The sequence below is a fragment of the Pistacia vera genome, unplaced genomic scaffold (genome assembly GCF_008641045.1).
Source record: "Pistacia vera cultivar Batoury unplaced genomic scaffold, PisVer_v2 Contig192, whole genome shotgun sequence".
Taxonomy (NCBI): Eukaryota; Viridiplantae; Streptophyta; class Magnoliopsida; order Sapindales; family Anacardiaceae; genus Pistacia; species Pistacia vera.
Genome location: NW_022195993.1, coordinates 112,501 through 120,000, shown reverse-complemented (window position 1 = coordinate 120,000; position 7,500 = coordinate 112,501). Strand labels below are relative to the sequence as shown.

The following is a 7,500-nucleotide window of genomic DNA, read 5'->3' as shown; positions in this document are numbered from 1 at the left end:
TCATCCTTTGCTTGTTTTTCAATGATGAATCTTGATTCAGTTGTTTTTGTTATTTTATTTCATTTTTGAGTATGAACTGAGTTGTTAGCTAGGGTTTGATGTAACCTTGATACAATGATTCAAATTATATGAATTGATTTACTTTGAGTTTTATTTCAGATTGAGTGTTATCTTTTTTCTTAATGACTTTTGGATGCTTGATCAACCATTCAAATTGTATTGTTCACAATGAGATTGAGAAGTGATTTGTGATTGTGTCTCTGGGATAAATACCGTAGATTAAGCAAACGCTAGAGATAGGTTTAGCGATCTATGAAATCTAGATGAATTCCATAAAGCTTAAAAGATTTTGAACTGTTAATCTTCATTTTGTTGGGTGCGGAAGCTTGATAGGGATAAGTAGGGAAATGTAGCCTGGAATGTATGTTTTACAACTTAGGGAATTCGATTTTCAATCAAGGAATTAGAACTTGGGTAATAGATTCTATGATTTGGGTTAGCGATCTAGGTGAAATCAACACCCTAGCATTTTTTAGCATTGTTTAATTAGTTAAGTAGTTGGGTTTTGCTTTAATTTCATTATCATTAATTTATATTTTGTTTATTTGTATTTAGTTTGTAATTTTCCATCAATCCAATTTATTGTTTCTTCAATTAGGACTTAAACTAGAAAAATCGGTACTTAGTAACACTATCCTCATGGGAACGATACCACTCATCACTTTATTACTTTTTTTCGACTAGTACACTTGCTATTATGCATGTTGTAGTTACAACGCATCAAGTTTTTGGCGCGCCGTTGCCGGGATAGTTGATTAAATATTGATAGTGTCTAGTGTAGTGCTAAATTGAAGCTTTTATTTATTTATTTAGTTAATAGTAAATATGTATAGTCTTAAGTATGAGAAATGACATTACCTCTTTCGTGCAAGGCAACGATGAATCACTATATGAAGCTTGGGAAAGGTACACGGAGTTATTAAGGAAATGTCCACATAATGTTCTACCGTTTTGGAGACAATCCAAACTTTACAATGGGTTGCTACCAATATTCAACTATGGTAGATGTGGCAGCAGGTGGAGCCTTAAATAACAAGACCCCAGAAGAGGCTTTGAATGCTTGAGGTGATGGCCAACAATAACTACAAAGACCTAATGAGAGAGCAATGCCGAAGAGAACAATGGGTCTACATGAAGTCGATCCGTTTGCCACATTATCTGCACAAATTGCATCACTTCAAAGCCAATTGGGAGGTATGAATGTAATTCTATTCATCACCTTTTATAACTTGTGAATTTTGTGCAGGAAACCATGGGAGTGGGGAATGCCAAGATGGAAACCAGTAATTCTTCTCAACAACCGAGCAAGTGAATTACATTGTTAGTTCACAAAGGCTGCAAAATGATTATTCACCAATACCTACAATTTTGGTTGAGGGAAACGGTCACAAATCCCAAGGAACAATTAAATGTCTAACATTGAGGAGAGGTATAGCGTTGAAGCAACCCCAGATGAAGACAGACTAATGAAGAGGAAAATCTCAAAGCGGAAAGGTGTGCAAGATATTAGGGAATTTCAACCAAGCAACTCAGCTCATAAGGAACAATTTGAGGAATTTGGTGTAAATGTGCACAAGTCAAAATGGGTGTTGGAAGAGACTCCAAACATTGGACTCAACAATCACCATCTCATCTCAAGTATGATATACGAATTTGAAGTTCCAAAACGATGCCATGAGAATGTCTGAAATTCCAAAGGAAATACCAAGAGGTGGCAATGGGAAGTAAAGAACCCACAAGGATCCACATGATGAAAGAATGAGAAAGTCGAGCTTTCGACTATAAACAAGCGCTTCTTGGGAGGAACCCAAGTGTTTTCATTTGTTTTTCAATGTTTGTCATTTGTTTGTTGTTTTGAATTTGTTTAGTTTTTTTATGAATTAGAATGATTTTGATTCGTGTGTTTTCGGATGTTTCAGGTGAAATATCGAACTAAGGGAAAAAAGGAAAACTTCCAGTTTTGTTCGTGGTGAAGCATTTTCTTCGCCGAGGCAAGTGCTTTCTAGAATTTTTCGTCGCGGCGAACGTGAGAATCTTTATAAACCCACCTTCATTTTCTCCATTTTTGCAATTTCAAGCCCGAGCCTCCAAAGAATTATTTTCTCTTCTTCAATTTCTCACCATTTTCCCTTAAAATTCTTGCACCATTCCACTCCTTACCTCTTTAAACAATCACGAACCTTCAATTGCCCGGTTTAACCCATTTTGAAGATATTTTTAGCAACCTTGGTTTTGAAAATTTGGAGCTTTCTTTGTGAGTTTTAATGAAATTGGAGCAATTGAAGGTTGGAAAGCTGGGCTTGGTAAGGTTAAGAGTTTTTGTGCAATTTATTTGTTCACTTTCAATATGGATTTGCTTTGTTGAAAAATTGTTTGAATTTGTTGATTGTGGATGTTGGTTGGAAGTTGAGGATTGAGTTGATTGTGGAGTGTAGAAATTGTTGATTTTGATTTAATTTGGTGTTGAGGAAGTTGGGTTTGTTGTGTTGAAGTGCTTTTAGCAAATGGGAGTGTGGTGAGGAGGAAGAAGTAGAAGAAGATTGAAGCCTGAAGCACTTTTGTTTTGTTTTGTTTTTGTTTTTATTTCTTTATGTTTGTAAGTATGAATTGATGTTGATTTCCTGGTTTTTAGCTCTTTATTTGTTTTGTTTAGATTTTAGGTTTAGTTCAATAAGGTTGAGATCATGATGTAATTTTTCATATTAATCAGTGAGGGTATCTAACCATTTGGCATATAGACTTTCAATTGTTTGACAAATGATGATGATGGAAGCTAAGGAATGGATGCCAGGATTTTGCACAAAAATCGACCTTTATGGATTAATTAGGGGAGTATGTACCTTTACTTTTGTTTCTATTCCTTGGATGTGCATGATGTGACATTGAGGACAATGTCATTTTAAGTGGGGGTAGGAAAATTTTCAAATTTTGTGTTTAGTTGTTTGTGTGTTTTAGCTCGAAATTGTGTTTTTTTTTTAGTTCTTGATGGTTATTTGTTTAGTGTGTTTTGTGTGTGTGTGTTGTTGTTTGCCTAGATGAATTGCATAAGTCTATGATGAGATTAGAATGTGTGGGTATTATTTTTGGAAAATGTTAAGCATTGCTTCAAGTTCAGGTTGGTTGACTTGATTTAGCTTGAGGTTCGTTGAGTGGTTCAACCACCATTTTCACTCTTCGGCATGCTTAGAAACATTTTATGTGGTTAGGTGAAGTCTTAATAATGTTGGTAGACTCTAGAACTGTTAAGAAGTGCTTGAGGCGAAATTCTAGGATTAGACATTGTTGAGGAAATGATTTAGGCTTTTTTCGGAACGTTTGAGCCTTTCCAGCCAACCCATGAATGAATCTCCTAGTCACCCATTTGAGCCTTATGAGATTATCATGGTGTTATTTACCTTGCAAACCAAAAATTGTCCAATCCATACCTTAAACACTTTATCATACCCTTTAGGAGAATTATGGACCTAATGTATGACACAAAAGAGCTTTGAGAGGTGTGTGAATAGTGATAGAGCAAATCTTAAGTTTGAGGGTTGCAAAAGGGCAGGAAGAAGGGGCAATAGACCTCAATAGTGTTGTAAATATTTGTAAATTAAAAAAAAAAAAAAAAAAGAAGAAGAAAAAAAAAAAATTCTTTAGTTCAAATAAAAAAATAAGAGAAATGCATAAGTTGAGGGTTGTAAAATGGTTGACACTTTGATTGGTGGTTGAGAAAGAAAGTGGAGATTGATGTAGCTCTTAGTGTTTGCATGAGGAAAACTGAGTCTCTTACTTTGTTTACCTATCATTTCTTGGAGCCCACTACTCGAGTCTAACGTTACAAGCTTGTAAAGACCTTTGATCCTTAGTGATGTCTAGTCCACATTAGTGGAGAGTAGTTCGATACTTAGGCTTATGGAGTTTACCACCATTTGATAACTTTGCATCTCTGCATAAAATAATCTGGGAAGTCGGAATGTGGACTGAAGTGGGGATCACCTACTCGGGGGACCAATAGAGAAAGATAGTCGATGCAACATATAACTTCTTGGAGTGTTGAACATTTTCTAGTAATAATTTTTCAACAACCTTAGAGACTTGTATAAATTCTAGGCAATTCTTGTGTTGAGTTTGAGTCTAATTTTTGTTGTTCGTTTTCAGTTTTGTTGTTTGTGTTTTTGTTTGTTTGTTTTTCTTTCTTTGAGTTGTTACCTGATGCTTGGGGATGAGCAAATCTTAAGCTTGGGGGTATTCAAAATCTGGCGTGCTGTCGTAGGCACCCAGAATTAAAACCTAAACACATGTAGTAGTGTGAGTCAGGATCATTCCCACGGAGAGTGTCTAGCCGGATTTAATGTTATGTGAACAAGGCTGGGGGGTTTTGAGTAAAAACAGAAACAAGTTCAGGAAAAGAAATTCAACTAAATTACCGAAATCAATCAAAAAATGAAACTTGGTCTAAGTCAAAATCCACCATCGGAATCTACAACTGATCATTGCTGCAAAAATAAATCAATTCTTACTTGAGATTCACCGTTGGAACTATTTTCCTATCTCTCCTAATTGTATTAATTAGGAAACAAGCGATCTTAATTAATCTTACTACTAAACAACCCAGACAAGCCTAAAGGTTTAATCTAGTGGCAGCCTTAAGGGCTAGAGAAATCGATAAAGCTGAACAACACAAACACAAGCGGTTGCATTTAATTCAGTTGAATGTTCTTCTTAAGATTTAATGATTCCTGACGCAGCAAATTATCATGTGTTTTTAGGTTTTAATTCTGGGTGTCTATGACAGCTTAGACAATTCATATATGTACTTTATTTTAAATGCATGACTGAATAAAGGAAGCAATCTATATATATGAATTGAAGAACTCTTTCTTCTATTATTTATGATATATAGATACAAGACAAAATGCTATGAAACTGATAACACGAATGGTTTCTAGGGCATACACTAATATACACTAACAGAAACTGGCGTATAGCCTAGTCTAAACAATGAAGGAACCAATTTGCATAGACACAAATCATCCATTCACAGAGCTAATCAAGATAGGCACGACGTCTCTTGTTTCTAAGGTATTATTGCGACCATTATGAATAACCTAGTGTTTCCATCAACTAAACTATCTAGTGGCGTATAACTTAGTCTAATAATGAAAACCCATTAAGCACAAGACGATCTTAAAGACAATAGCCAATCTATACCTGGGCAGGGCTACAAATCAACCATTCCACACAATCTTGTCTCATACAATCAATTAACTAACATCAAGGTTGATCAGACCCTAATATCAAATAAAGATTGAATTAAATGCAATGAATGAATCTAGAACATAATAGAATGGATCAAACAAATAGATTAACAATAAAACACAAGCCTTCAATTAGATTACATCAATTCCCTAAAAAAAATTCAACATAAAGGAAAAGAAACAACAATACCCGGAACCATAATCATGAAGAACAAAGGAGGAGAGGAAGGAAACCTCCTCTCCTCTCCAAGCTTCACCTTTCCAAGAAGCCGTAAATGTATTCTCTCCCTAAATGTGTATATCAAACCTAAAAACTCCTTAATAATGGACTAAAGCTGCCTTTATATAGTTTTAGACAAAAAGGCAAACTTGTAAATACTGGTCGCTGAAATTAGGGTTGAAAGTGTGGAGTTTTTACATTCTGTGTGATTTGCACCGCAACTCGGTTTATTTGAGCCCAGGCGCAATTTAATTATGCCATGGTCCAATTTGGATTTCATCAACTTTATCCCGCAGTGAATCAAAGTTTGCTGCGGCTCAAAATCAGTTTTGTCGTCTTCATGCCGCGGCTTAGAAAAGTGTGCTAAGGCTTAGATGTATAATTTCACTCTTTTTCCGCTCACCTTGATTTATCTGTACTCAACAGGTCTAGGATGTCCGAACACCAACACAAGCACAAATAATCCATCTTTTTGCACCTAAATACACGAAAACACAACAATTAAGGAAACTCATCCTAAATAATGCATTAAAACTTAAATTTATTACAATTTCACCCCCAAATCACAAAATAAATCCGCATTTCCAACACTCAACAACTGCAAGGGAGACTTTGCTACTTATATCAGTTGTAGATTGGAAAAAAATAAATGGAAGGTTAGAAGCAGGAGTATTATTAACAACTAAAATGAGTAAAGTTGGATAAATAGAGGACTTATGGATGCACCACCATCTATTAGAGGATGTATTCCATGGACACTGGTGTAACCATCTATATTGAATCTCTGATGGGCCAGTCCGATGAACTCGTGAATCACAAGCACCCATGCACCACACCAAGTTGTCACCAAACACCCTTGACAAGTGAGATCAGTCACTACCTTCCGGTAGGGTCGTTCAACGCTATGACAGCCTTACCGTATTATTTGTGCCCTAGGTTAGGATAATACTTCGGCTATGGACGTTTCTAGAATGGCCACCTAAAGTGATCATAGGGATCTCACAATCAAGACTTATCATTGCTTGATTCCCTCATCACGGTTCAACCACTCTAAGGGCATATATTAATACATACATATGAAATATGCTTTACATAATATAATCAATGCCTTTTATATATTGAATATCCATGATTCATGGAGTTAACATACAACAATATGATTGGCTCAAGGGCATATACTCTAACATCCACTGACTCTTATAGAATTATGGTGCACTGAAGTAACACAAGACTTAGAACTTAAAGAAGCAGACTTCTTTAGAACATCAAACTTATGGTAAGAATGTAAGCAAGATGGAATGTGCAACTTATATAAGCCAGCTCTAAGTCCTCCCTGCAGTAACAATGGCCTAGTAGTCTTGTCCTTAACAATACAACAATCAAAATCAAAATCCACAACTACTTGATTATCTTTGGTAAACTTAGAGATGCTAAGAAGATTTTTAGTAATTCTAGGAACACATAGCACATTTCGTAAATGTAAACACCTAGAATGTAAAGAACTTGGAAATAAAATAGAATTAATGTGTGTAAAGACTCACCACTGCCAACTTGTAGCTGCTCAACTCCATCATAATTTCTACTGGTTGACAGTTGATTAGGGTCAAAGGTCACCGGTTAATTGGCCCATAGTCCATGTACCAGGCTGGATCAATAGGGGTAGTTGCAGTGATATTCATATGTGTGTTAGGAAACTGATTTGGAAAGGGAGTGTGATTGGAGACAAGGTAAGCTTGGTTTGGTGTTGGATTTGGGACTTGAACTTGCTGACTAGGAACATGAAACCCTTGCTGTTGGCTAGGAAAATGAAACCTTTTTTGTAAAGACTCACCACTGCCAACTTGTAGCTGCTCAAATCCATCATAATTTCTATTGGTTGACAGTTGATTAGGGTTAAAGGTTGCATGATTATTGGCCCCAGAGTCCATGCACCAGGTTGGATCAGCATAAGTAGTTACAGTGATATTCATATGTGTGTTA

The 7,500-nt window shown here is 35.9% G+C and overlaps 1 non-coding gene across 1 annotated transcript; it reads right to left on the bottom strand.

Moving 5' to 3' along the window:
- Positions 1–898: 898 nt before the first annotated feature.
- On the bottom strand, positions 899–1,005 carry LOC116127656. Its single transcript, XR_004127626.1, has one exon. It is a non-coding gene; the product is annotated as a small nucleolar RNA R71 (small nucleolar RNA).
- Between the last annotated feature and the right edge of the window lie 6,495 nt (positions 1,006–7,500).